The sequence below is a fragment of the Salvelinus sp. IW2-2015 genome, unplaced genomic scaffold (assembly GCF_002910315.2).
Source record: "Salvelinus sp. IW2-2015 unplaced genomic scaffold, ASM291031v2 Un_scaffold5733, whole genome shotgun sequence".
NCBI lineage: Eukaryota > Metazoa > Chordata > Actinopteri > Salmoniformes > Salmonidae > Salvelinus > Salvelinus sp. IW2-2015.
The window spans coordinates 36,009-48,188 of record NW_019946998.1 but is presented as its reverse complement, the minus strand read 5'-3'; the positions used below and the strand labels follow the sequence as shown (position 1 = coordinate 48,188).

The following is a 12,180-nucleotide window of genomic DNA, read 5'->3' as shown; positions in this document are numbered from 1 at the left end:
GGTTGGTTCTCTCCCTGACAGGGCAGGAGGCGTGGCCACAGCAGCTGAAGAGCACCTGTCTTGTCTTCTTTCATCTCTTCCTCTCTCCTCTCATCCCCTTCTCCAGGAGCAACACTGTCCTGTGATGTCTACCTCAGCCTCTCAGAGGAGCGATGTCCTGTGATGTCCACCTCAGCCTCTCAGAAGAGCGGTGTCCTGTGATGTCTACCTCAGCCTCTCAGAGGAGCGATGTCCTGTGATGTCCACCTCAGCCTCTCAGAGGAGCGATGTCCTGTGATGTCCACCTCAGTCTCTCAGAGGAGCGATGTCCTGTGATGTCCACCTCAGCCTCTCAGAGGAGCGATGTCCTGTGATGTCCACCTCAGCCTCTCAGAGGAGCGATGTCCTGTGATGTCCACTTCAGCCTCTCAGAGGAGCGATGTCCTGTGATGTCCGCCTCAGCCTCTCTGTGAGATAAAGCATCTTTGTTTCTTCTGCTCTCCAGGAAAAGCTCGACCACCACCTGCCTTACGAGACTCCACTGGAAATCCGTATTTTAAATAATAAAACGATGAGCCAGCTGGAGTCTCACTCCAGGTCTTGGTTCCTTCATTGTGTGATTGGTTGGAGGCTTACGAGTCCATCTCTCCCATTGGTCTAATGGAGTAACAAGGGTGTGAGTGTTAGGGTGCTCTCCTTTGGTTTGTGTTGGCAGTGTGTCTAAGTGACCTTAACCGTCACAGTGACCCCTAGCGTTGTGCAGGGGTCATACCCTCTGATAGACATCGGTCTATTCTCCTCTGTTCAGCTCACTTCAGGAAGGTGAGTGTGTATAAAGATACAACAGGGTGCCAGACAGACTAGACAGTCATCCCCTTGAACCCCTTGGGTTCCTCTACCTCTGTGATACTACAGTTCAGAGGTCAGGGTCAAAGGTCGTAGAAGGAGTGGGGGTTAAAGGTGATAGGGGTCATCACTCCAGGCCGAAGGTGCTGGTCTCCTCCACGGCAGTGAGCATCTTCTCGTGCAGCATGGAGAAGGATGGATATGGAGGAAGGTCCAGCCGGTTGAAACAGGTGTGAGCCCTGAGGAGGAGACAACCGCAAACACAGTGAAAACAACAACAATATACTGTCTGTATAATACCTTTTCATACATTATACTCAAATTGATAATATACTACATGAGTTCACTTACCCTTACAAGTGAAGTCAGTTCCCTTACCCTTACAAGTGAAGTCAGTTCCCTTACCTTACAAGTGAAGTTAGTTCCCTTAGCCTCACAAGTGAAGTCACGTCCCTTGCCGTACAAGTGAAGTTAGTCCCCTTAGCCTCACAAGTGAAGTCACGTCCCTTGGCCTTACAAGTGAAGTTAGTTCCCTTCGCCTACAAGTGAAGTCAGTTCCCTTCGCCTTACAAGTGAAGTCAGTTCCCTTGCCTTACAAGTGAAGTCAGTTCCTTAGCCTTACAAGTGAAGTCAGTTCCCTTAGCCTACACAAGTGAAGTCACGTCCCTTGGCCTCACAAGTGAAGTCACGTCCCTTGGCCTTACAAGTGAAGTCACGCCCTTGCCTTACAAGTGAAGTCAGTTCCCTTGGCCTTACAAGTGAAAGTTAGTTCCCTTGGCCTTACAAGTGAAGTTAGTTCCTTGGCCTTACAAGTGAAATTAGTTCCCTTCCTTACAAGTGAAGTCAGTTGGCCTTACAAGTGAAGCCAGTTCCAAGTGAAGTCAGTTCCCTTGGCCTTACAAGTGAAGTTAGTTCCCTTGGCCTTACAAGTGAAGTTAGTTCCCTTGGCCTTACAAGTGAAGTTAGTTCCCTTGGCCTTACAAGTGAAGTCAGTTCCCTTGCCTTACAAGTGAAGTCAGTTCCAAGTGAAGTAGTTCCCTTGGCCTTACAAGTGAAGTCAGTTCCAAGTGAAGTCAGTTCCCTGGCCTTACAAGTGAGTCAGTTCCCTTGCCTTACAAGTGAAGTTAGTTCCTTGGCCTACAAGTGAATTAGTTCCCTTGGCCTTACAAGTGAAGTTAGTTCCCTTGGCCTTACAAGTGAAGTCAGTTCCCTTGGCCTTACAAGTAAGTCAGTTCCTTGCTACGTGATAGTTCTTGCCTAACAAGTGAAGTTAGTTCCCTTGGCCTTACAAGTGAAGTTAGTTCCCTTGGCCTTACAAGTGAAGTCAGTTCCCTTGGCCTTACAAGTGAAGTCAGTTCCCCTGGCCTTACAAGTGAAGTCAGTTCCCTTGGCCTTACAAGTGAAGTCAGTTCCCTTGGCCTTACAAGTGAAGTCAGTTTCCCTTGCCTACAAGTGAAGTTCAGTTCCCTTGGCTTACAAGTGAAGTCAGTTCCCCTTGGCCTTACAAGTGAAGTCAGTTCCCTTGGCCTTACAAGTGAAGTCAGTTCTTTGGCCTTACAAGTGAAGTCAGTTCCTTGGCCTTACAATGAATTAGTCCTTGGCCTTACAAGTGAAGTCAGTTCCCTGGGCCTTACAAGTGAAAGTCAGTTCCAAGTGGCATTGCCTTACAAGTTAAGTCAGACAGTAAGTTTAACCTGGGTAGAGAGGTACTTTGCCCCATTTCTCCACACAGAACCTGCCGGGGTCCGTGGCTGCCTCGGAGAGAAGAGCGAAACGCCTCGTTAGGGAATACTGGAGGTCCGTCACAAACTAACAGAGCAGAAAGAAGAAGGTCGCTGTTACTCATGTGTGTCTCTGTGTGTGTTTGTTTGTTGTTTGTTTGTTTAAGTGTGTGTGTTGTTGTATGTTTGTTTGTAAGTATGTGTGTTTGTTGTTAGTATGTGTGTCTTTGTTTGTTGTGTGTGTTTGTGTGTGTGTGTAGTTTGTATAATATATGTGGTGTGGTGTGTGTGTGTGTGTGCACCCCACCTGTAGCAGCCTGAGTCTCTGCTCGTTGTTGAACCTCTCCACCGCCGCCCAGAACCAACGGATCACTATGTGGTTGTCATGGTAAACCTGAGGGAGGCAGGAAGACAGACAGACAGACATGAGTCACTCAGCAGCCTGGCCTTTCTCTCTGGTAGGCCTAGTTACTTCAGCTGTTCAACCAGACAGCGTAGCTAGGGTATACTGTTATATAACTGGCTTCTCTTCTGGTAGGCCTAGTACTCCAGCTTGTTCAACCAGACAGCTAGCTAGGGTATACTGTTATATCTGGCCTTTCTCTCTGGTAGGCCTAGTTACTTCAGCTGTTCAACCAGAAGCGCTAGGGTATACTGTATATACTGGCCCTTTTCTCTCTGGTAGCCTAGCGTACATCCAGCTGTTCAACCAGACAGCTAGCTAGGGTATACTGTTATAATACTGGCCTTTCTTCTCTTGGTAGGCCTAGCTTACTCCAGCTGTTCAACCAGACAGCTAGCTAGGGTATACTGTATATACTGGCCTTTCTCTGGTATGCTAGCCTACTTCAGCTGTTCAACCAGACAGCTAGCTAGGGTACCCACTTTATATACTGGCCTTTCTCTCTGGTTGGCCTAGTTACTTCCGCTGTCAACCAGACAGCTAGCTAGGGTATACTGTTATATACTGCCTTTCTCTCTGGTAGGCTAGTACTTCAGCTGTTCAACCAGACACGCTAGCTAGGGTATACTGTTTATATACTGGCCTTTCTCTCTGGTAGGCCTAGTTACTCCAGCGTGTTCAACCAGACAAGCTAGCTAGGGTATACTGTTATATAATGGCCTTTCTCTCTGGTAGGCCTAGCTACTTCATCTGTTCAACCAGACAGCTAGCTAGGGTATACTGTTATATACTGGCCTTTCCTCTGGTAGGCCTAGCTACTCCAGCTGTTCAACCAGACAGCTAGCTAGGGTAACTGTTATATACTGGCCTTTCTCTCTGTAGGCCTAGTTACTTCCAGCTGTTCAACCAGACAGCTAGCTAGGGTATACTGTTATATTACTGGCCTTTCTCTCTTGGTAGGCCTAGTTACTTCATCTGTTCAACCAGACAGCTAGCTAGGGTATACTGTTATATACTGCGCTTTCTCTCTGGTAGGCCTAGTTACTCCAGCTGTTCAACCGACAGCTAGCTAGGGTATACTGTTATATACTGGCCTTTCTCTCTGGTAGGCCTAGTTACTCAGCTGTTCAACCAGACAGCTAGCTAGGGTACACTGTTATATACTGGCCTTTCCTCTGGTAGGCTAGTTACTTCATCTGTTCAACCAGACAGCTAGCTAGAGTTACTGTTATATAATGGCTTCTTCTCTGGTAGGCCTAGTTACTCCAGCTGTTCAACCAGACAGCTTAGCTAGGTACACTGTTATATACTGGCTTTCTCTCTGGTAGGCCTAGTTACTTCATCTGTTCACCAGACAGCTAGCTGAGTATACTGTTATATAATGCGCTTTCTCTCGGTAGCCTAGTTTACTCCAGCTGTTCAACCAGACAGCTAGCTAGGGATATACTGTAATTACTGGCCTTTCTTCTCTGGTAGGCCTAGTTACTTCCGCTGTTCAACCAACAGCTAGCTAGGGGTACACTGTTAGATACTGCCTTTCTCTCTGGTAGGCCTAGTTACTTCATCTGTTCAACAGACGCTTAGCTAGAGTATACTGTATATAATGGCTTTCTCTCTGTAGGCCTAGTTACTCAGCTGTTCAACCAGACAGCTAGCGTAGGTAGATACTGTATATATACTGGCCTTTCTCTCTGGTAGGCCTAGCTACTCCAGCTGTTCAACCAGACAGCTAGCTAGGGTATACTGTTATATACTGGCCTTTCTCTCTGGTATGCCTAGCTACTCAGCTGTTCAACCAGACAGCTAGCTAGGGTATACTGTTATATACTGGCCTTTCTCTCTGGTAGGCCTAGTTACTCCAGCTGTTCAACCAGACAGCTAGCTAGGTATACTGTTATATAATGGCCTTTCTCTGGTAGGCCTAGCTACTCAAGCTGTTCAACCAGACAGCTAGCTAGGGTATACTGTTATATACTGGCCTTTCTCTCTGGTAGGCCTAGCTACTCAAGCTGTTCAACCAGACAGCTAGCTAGGTACACTGTTATATACCCTTTCCTCTGGTTGGCCTAGTTACTTCATCTGTTCAACCAGACAGCTAGCTAGGGTATACTGTTATATACTGGCCTTCTCTCTGGTTGGCTAGTTACTTCAGCTGTTCAACCAGACAGCTAGCTAGGGTATACTGTTATATACTGGCCTTTCTCTCTGGTAGGCCTAGCTACTCCAGCTGTTCAACCAGACAGCTAGCTAGGGTATACTGTTATATACTGCCTTTCTCTCTGGTAGGCCTAGTTACTCCAGCTGTTCAACCAGACAGCTAGCTAGGGTACACTGTTATATACTGGCCTTTCTCTCTGGTTGGCCTAGTTACTCCGCTGTTCAACCAGACAGCTAGCTAGGTTATACTGTTATATACTGGCCTTTCTCTCTGGTTGGCCTAGTTACTTCCGCTGTTCAACCAGACAGCTAGCTAGAGGTATACTGTTATATACTGGCCTTTCTCTCTGGTAGGCCTAGTTACTTCAGCTGTTCAACCAGACAGCAGCTAGGGTATACTGTATATACACTTATTTCGTTAACAGCTCTTCCTATTGGAAAGACATTTAAAAACATCCTTCTCCATCTGAATGGAACAATGGACTGTCTTTACTGCTGCCTGAGACCCAGACAGCAGCTCAAAATGACATAATGAAAGGTGCAATACATTGGCCTCCCGGGTGGCGCAGTGGTCTAGAGCACTGCATCGCAGTGCTATGCTGCGCCACCAGAGTCTGGGTTCGCGCCCAGGCTCTGTCGCAGCCGGCCGCGACCGGGAGGTCCGTGTGGGCGACGACAATTGGCTTGGCGTCGTCCGGGTTGGGGAGGGTTTGGCCGGTAGGGATATCCTTGTCTCATCGCGCTCCAGCGACTCCTTGTGGCGGCCGGCGCAGTGCGCGCTAACCGAGGGGGCGGGGCACGGTGTTTCCTCCGACACATTGGTGCGGCTGGCTTCCGGGTGGAGGCGCGCTGTGTTAAGAAGCAGTGCGGCTTGGTTGGGTTGTGCTTCGGAGGACGCATGACTTTCGACCTTCGTCTCTCCCGAGCCCGTACGGGAGTTGTAGCGATGAGACAAGATAGTAATTACTAGCGATTGGATACGACGAAAATTGGGGAGAAAAGGGGATAAAATTTAAATTTAAAAAAATAAAATAAAAATGAAAGGTGCAATACACAACGTTATTGCCTGTGTCTTAAATGGCACCCTATCCCTACATAGTGCACTACCTTTGACAAGAGTTGCACTATATAGGGAATAGGGTGTCATTTGGGCTCCCGGTCTCCCGTCTCTCCCCGTCTCTTCCTCTCCCCTGTCTCCCCCCTGTCTCTCCCCGTCTCTTCCTCTCCCCCCTGTTCATACCTCCTCTGTAATCTGTGTTTCTCCCCGTCTCCCCCCTGTCTCTTCCTCTCCCCCTGTCTCCCCCGTCTCTTCCTCTCCCCCCTGTCTCTCCCCGTCTCTTCCTCTCTCCCCATCTCTTCCTCTCCCCCTGCCCCCCCCCCCGTCTCCCCGGTCTCTTCCTCTCCCCCTGTTCATACCTCCTCTGTAATCAGTATTGCTCCTCCAGTCCACCAGGTTATCTCAGCGGTGCCAGCTATCACCAGCTCCAGCTCCCTGGATCAAACACTGACACCAGCCTGGAATCCACCACCTGCATGACACAGCACAGGGCATCCAGGCTACAAACCATGACCACAACCTTTGTTGTCGTTTGTATCTCAGTTGGTAGAGGCTGGCTCTTGTAACGGTGCTGGGTTTGATTCCCGGCACCACCCATATGTAAAATGTATACACGTATGACTGTAAGTCGCTTTGGATAAAACAGTCTGTTAAATGGCATGTATATTATTACAAACACAACAACAACAAACTCAATCCCATTAACAGTCTTCCAATCGATCACATCCTATCACATACAGCCTTTAGCTACATCTTGCCCAATTAGAATTCAGTTGTTGTTGATGTCTGTGAGCAGGAAGTTGCCCCYGTGTGTATGATGATACTGCTGAGTCTACCTTTATCAGAATCTGTACCAGGAGATATTTGAGGAGATATTAGATGGTACCTCATAGAATCCCCGGACCAGACTCTCTGTCTGTTGCACCACTCCTCTCTCAATACGCCACTTCACCATGCGCTCAATGTACTCCTTCTTATTCTTCTCTGACACTGGGATGTTGGCCCCGCCCGGCTTCAGCTCTCTCTCTGTGATCTACACACACAGTACATACACATGAGCTTTATATCTCACACACACACACACACAGTACATACACATGAGCTTTATATCTCACACACACACACACACACACACACACACCTGTCCGAACACCTCCTCATTGACAGTGAAGGTGAGGTCCAACATGTCCTCGATGTCGTTGTCCTTCATCCACTGGAGACTCTGGTGGAACTCCTCATCCAGATACTCCAGATCACTCAGCTCACATAGGCTATAGAATAGTAGAGCAGAGTAGAGCAGATTAGATTAGAATAGAGTAGAGTAGAATAGAGCAGAGCAGAGTGGAGTAGAGTGGAGTAGAGTATAATAGAGCAGATTAGAGTAGAGCAGATTAGATTAGAATAGAGTAGAGTAGAGCAGAATAGAGTATAGTAGAGTGGAGCAGAGTAGAGTATAATAGAGTATAATAGAGCAGAGTACAGTAGAATAGAGTACAGTAGAATAGAGTACAGTAGAATAGAGTAGAGTAGAGCAGAATAGATTAGATTAGAATAGAGTAGAGTAGAGCAGAATAGAGTGGAATAGAGCAGAGTAGAGTGGAGTGGAGTAGAGTAGAGTGGAGCAGAGTGGAGTAGAATAGAGTATAGTAGAATAGAGTAGAGCAGAGTAGAGTGGAGTATTATAGAGTAGAGTAGAGCAGATTAGAATAGAGCAGAATAGAATAGAGTAGTGTATAATGGAGTAGAATAGAGTAGAACAGAATATAGTAGAATAGAGTAGAGTAGAATGGATTTAGGCAAGAGGTCAGTTAACTCTACTAATCTACATAACCACATGTCTGGTACAGTCTTAAAATATCAGAAAAATACTCTCTAGTTGTATAGTGTAATGCCCTATATTCAACACTGGACCACAGCTGTTTTCATTGTTCCCCTGTAATCAGGGACTGATTTAGACCTGGGACACCAGGTGTGTGCAATTAATCATTGTAGAACAGAAAACTAGCAGGCGCTGGACCTGTAGGGTCAGAGGTTGAATATCCCTGGTGTATATCTAGAATTAGACAGTCCAGGTGGTGGATACGTACATACGCAGCAGGCCCTTATAGAGGGGTCGAGTGAAGAAGGCATCCAGTAGGTATTGGTGGATCAGAGCCAGGCCCAGGATACGCCCACTGAAAACGGAACCTGAAACAGGGAAGGAGAGAAGATACTTAGATTAGAAATGTTATTACCCAGGTCCTAGTATAGACAACAGATGTTATTACCCAGGTCCTAGTATAGACAACAGATGTTATTACCCAGGTCCTAGTACAGACAACAGATGTTATTACCCAGGTCCTAGTATACACAAGATGTTATTACCCAGGTCCTAGTACACACAACAGATGTTATTACCCCAGGTCCTAGTACACACAACAGATGTTATTACCAGGTCCTAGTACAGACAAGATGTTATTACCCAGGTCCTAGTATAGACAACAAGAATGTTATTACCCAGGTCCTAGTATACACAACAGATGTTATTACCCAGGTCCTAGTACAGACAAGATGTTATTACCCAGGTCCTAGTATAGACAACAGATGTTATTACCCAGGTCCTAGTATAGACAACAGATGTTATTACCCAGGTCCTAGTACAGACAACAGATGTTATTACCCAGGTCTAGTATAGACAACAGATGTTATTACCCAGGTCCTACTATAGACAACAGATGTTATTACCCAGGTCCTAGTATAGACAACAGATGTTATTACCCAGGTCCTAGTATAGACAACAATATGTTTTACCCAGGTCCTAGTATAGAACAGATGTTATTACCCAGGTCCTAGTACACACAACAGATGTTATTACCAGGTCCTAGTATTACACAACAGATGTTATTTACCCAGGTCCTAGTATAGACAACAGATGTTATTACCCAGGTCCTAGTTAGACAACAGATGTTATTACCCAGGTCCTAGTATAGACAACAGATGTTATTACCCAGGTGCTAGTATGACAACAGATGTTATTACCCAGGTCCTAGTATACACAATATGTTATTACCAGGTCCTAGTATAGACAACAGATGTTTTACCCAGGTCCTAGTATACACAATATGTTATTACCAGGTCCTGTATAGACAACAGATGCTATTTACCATGTTCCCTAAGTATACACAATATGTTATTACCCAGGTCCTAGTATAGACAACAGATGTTATACCCAGGTCCTAGTATAGACAACAGATGTTATTACCCAGGTCTAGTATAAGACAACAGATGTTATTACCCAGGTCCTAGTATAGACAACCAGATGTTATTACCCAGGTCCTAGTATAGACAACAGATGTTATACCAGGTCCTAGTATAGACAACAGATGTTATTACCAGGTCCTAGTATAGACAACAGATGTTATTACCCAGGTCCTAGTATAGACAACAGATGTTTATTACCCAGGTCCTAGTATAACAACAGATGTTATTACCCAGGTCTAGTATAGACAACAGATGTTATTACCAGGTCCTAGTATACACAAGATGTTATTACCCAGGTCCTAGTATCGACAACAGATGTTATTACCCAGGTCCTAGTATAGACAACAGATGTTATTACCCAGGTCCAAGTATAGACAACAGATGTTATTACCCAGGTCCTAGTATAGACAACAGATGTTATTACCCAGGTCTAGTATAGACAACAGATGTTATTTACCCGGGTCCTAGTATAGACAACAGATGTTATTACCAGTCCTAGTAAGACAACAGATGTTATTACCCAGGTCCTAGGTATAGACACAGATGTATTACCCAGGTCCTATATAGACAACATATGTTATTACCCAGTCCTAGTATACACAGATGTTATTACCCAGGTCCTAGTTTTTATAGTATAGACAACAGATGTTATTACCCGGGTCCTAGTATAGACAACATATGTTATTACCCGGGTCCTAGTATAGACAAACAGATGTTATTACCCGGGTCCTAGTATAGACAACAATGTTATTACCCGGGTCCTAGTATTAGACAACATGTTTTACCCAGGTCCTAGTATAACACAACAGATGTTATTACCCAGGTCCTAGTATAGACAACAGATGTTATTACCCAGGTCCTAGTATACACAACAGATGTTATTACCCAGGTCCTAGTATACACAACAGATGTTATTACCCAGGTCCTAGTATACACAGATTATTACCCGGTCTGTATAGAACAACAGATGTATTACCCAGGTCCTAGTATAGACAACAGATGTTATTACCCAGGTCCTAGTATAGACAACAGATGTTATTACCCCGGTCCTAGTATAGACAACAGATTTATTACCCAGGTCCTAGTATACACAACAGATGTTATTACCCAGGTCCTAGTATAGACAACAGATGTTATTACCCAGGTCCTAGTACGACAACAGATGTTATTACCCAGGTCCTAGTATAGACAACAGATGTTATTACCAGTCCTAAGTATACACAACAGATGTTATTACCAGGTCCTAAGTATAGACAACAGATGTTATTACCCAGGTCCTAGTATACACAAAGATGTTATTACCCAGGTCCTAGTATACACAAGTGTTATTACCCAGGTCCTAGTATACACAACAGATGTTATTACCCAGTCCTAGTATAGACAACAGATTGTTATTCCAGGTCCTAGTTAGACAACAGATGTTATTACCCAGGTCCTAGTATTACACAACAGATGTTATTACCCAGGTCTAGTATACACAACAGATGTTATAACCCAGGTCCTAGATCACAACAACAGTGTTATTACCCCAGGTCCTAGTAGACAACAGATGTTATTACCCAGGTCCTAGATACACAGATGTTTATTACCCAGGTCCTAGTATAGACAACAGATGTTATTACCCAGGTCCTAGTAAACAACAGATGTTTATTACCCAGGTCCAGTATACACAATATGTTATTACCCAGGTCCTAGTATAGACAACAGATGTTATTACCCAGGTCCTAGTACAGACAACGATTATTACCCAGGTCTAGTATACACAACAGTATATTACCCAGGTCCTAGTATAGACAACAGATGTTTATTACCCAGGTCCTAGTATAGACAACAGATGTTATTACCCAGGTCCTAGTATACACAACAGATATTATTACCCAGGTCCTAGTATAGACAACAGATGTTATTACCCAGGTCCTAGTCAGACAACAGATGTTATTACCCAGGTCCTAAGTACACACAACAGATGTTATTACCCAGGTCCTAGTACAGACAACAGATGTTATTACCCAGGTCCTAGTACAGACAACAGAATGTTATTACCCAGGTCCTAGTACACACAACAGATGTTATTACCCAGGTCCTAGTATAGACAACAGATGTTATTACCCAGGTCCTAGTACAGACAACAGATGTTTGCTCGTCCTTCAGTGCATTTCCATTCATCTTAACACCAGGCTGGCTCCATTCAATTGAAGTCACTCAATTCAGGAAATTAATTAGTTACAATTAAAAAATTGAAAACTTTTGAAACAAAAAAGCTTCTTGAAAGTAATAGAAAATAGATTCAATTTCAATTATTGAATAGGAATTTCAGTTTGCTTCCAGATTGACTGAGTTCAATTTGAATTGACCCCAACCCTGCTGATCAGCCAACAGACCACAGACCCTCCGACCCCAACCCTGCTGATCAGCCAACATACCACAGACCCCTCCGACCCCAACCCTGCTGATCAGCCAACACACCACAGACCCCTCCGACCCCAACCCTGCTGATCAGCCAACAGACCACAGACCCCTCCGACCCCAACCCTGCTGATCAGCCAACAGACCACAGACCCTCCGACCCAAACCCTGCTGATCAGCCAACAGACCACAGACCCTCCGACCCCAAACCCTCCAGTCTTCAGTCCACTCACCACTCGTGATGGTTGTCTACGAAGGCAGACATGGGGCTGATCTGAACGGTGTAGGTGTCGTTGGCGGAGTACTCAACAGGCCGTAGTACGGGTTGAACAGCTCTCTAGACAGCAGGAAGAAAAACTCTCTGGACGGCC

At 45.3% G+C, this 12,180-nt stretch overlaps 1 pseudogene; it reads right to left on the bottom strand.

Annotated features, from left to right (window-relative positions):
- Window positions 1-839: 839 nt before the first annotated feature.
- Window positions 840-12,180, bottom strand: part of LOC139026766 (E3 ubiquitin-protein ligase HECW2-like) — a 43,624-nt pseudogene continuing 32,283 nt past the window's right edge.